The sequence below is a fragment of the Bison bison genome, unplaced genomic scaffold (assembly GCF_000754665.1).
Source record: "Bison bison bison isolate TAMUID 2011002044 unplaced genomic scaffold, Bison_UMD1.0 scf7180017864105, whole genome shotgun sequence".
NCBI lineage: Eukaryota > Metazoa > Chordata > Mammalia > Artiodactyla > Bovidae > Bison > Bison bison.
The window spans coordinates 13,102,877-13,104,600 of NW_011494677.1; positions in this window are offsets into that span (position 1 = coordinate 13,102,877).

Consider the following 1,724-nt stretch of genomic DNA (forward strand, 5'->3'; position numbering starts at 1 on the left):
TTGGAAAAGACTCTGATGCTGGGAGGGATTGGGGGCAGGAGGAGAAGGGGACGACAGAGGATGAGATGGCTGGATGGCATCACTGACTCGATGGACGTGAGTCTGGGTGAACTCCGGGAGTTGGTGATGGACAGGGAGGCCTGGCGTGCTGCGATTCATGGGGTTGCAAAGGGTCAGACACAACTGAGTGATTGAACTGAACTGAACTGAAAGAAATTTTTTAAAAATTTAAATGACTTCATCAAAATTACAGGATACATGATCAACATGCAAAAATCAGCTGTATTTCTGTACATTTAACATGAACAGTCTGAAATAGAAATTAATAAAAATTCTACTTAAGGTAGTGTCAAAGAGAGTAAGATACCTTGCAATAAATTTTAATCAAGGACCTAAAAATACAAAACATTGCTGTAAAAAATTAAATAACACCTAAGTAAATGGAAAAACCATCCTGTGTTCATTTATTGGAAAACAATATTGTTAAGACGGCAGTATTCTCCAAAGCAATCTGCAGGTTTAATGCAATACCTATTAAAATCCATCAATGTTTGGGCTTTTTGCAAAAATAAGCAAGCTGGTTCCAAAATTCACATTGAATTGCAAGGGGCCCTGAATAGCCAAAGCAATGTTGAAAAAGGCTTCCCTGGTGGCTTAGATGGCAAAGAATCTGCTTGCAATGTGGGAAACCCAGGTTTGATCCCTAGGTTGGTAAGATCCCCTGGAGAAGGGAATGGCAAGCCATTCCAGTACTCTCACCTGGAGAATTCCACTGACAGAGGAGCCTGGTAGACTGCAGTCCATGGAGTCACAAAGAGTCAGACTCAAATGAGTGACTAACACACACACACAGTGTTGAAAAACAGGAATGGTCCCAATATTGAAGCTTATTTATTTACTATGGTAATGGAAACATTGATACTGACAACTACAAGGTCCCCAGAATAGACACTGGCATAAGGATAAACATGTAGCTTAACAGAATAAAACTGAGAGCCCCAAAATACACATATAGTCTTTGTTCTTTTAATTTTTGACAAGGGTGCTGAGACCTTTCAATGAAGAAAGAACAGTCTGTTCAAGGAGTGGTAGTGGGACAAGTGGATTCCACAGTCAAAAGAATGAAGTTGGACACTTACCTCATGCCACTGACAAAAAACTAATCCAAATGGATCAAAGATCTGTTAATAAATGTAAGCGTTCAAATTTCAAACTCTCAGAGGGAAACACAGGCATAAAATCTTCATGATCTTAGATTTGGCAATGGTTTCTTAGCTATAACACCAAAAACACAAGCAAGAAAAATTAATTTGACTTTGGCAAAACTAAAAACTTTTGTTCTCCAAGGGTATCAGTTCAGTTCAGTTCAATCGCTCAGTCATGCCCGACTCTGCGACCCCCATGAATCATAGCACACCAGGCCTCCCTGTCCATCACCAACTCCCGGAGTCCACCCAAACCCATGTCTATCGAGTCAATGATGCCATCCAACCATCTCATCTTCTGTCGTTCCCTTCTCCTCCTGCCCTCAATCTTTCCCAGCATCAGGGTCTTTTCCAATGAGTCAGCTCTTCGCATAAGGTGGCCAAAGTATTGGAGTTTCAGCTTCAACATCAGTCCTTCCAAAGAATACCCAGGACTGCTCTCCTTTAGGATGGACTGGTTGGATCTCCTTGCCGTCCAAGGGACTCTCAAGAGTCTTCTCCAGCACCACAGTTCATAAC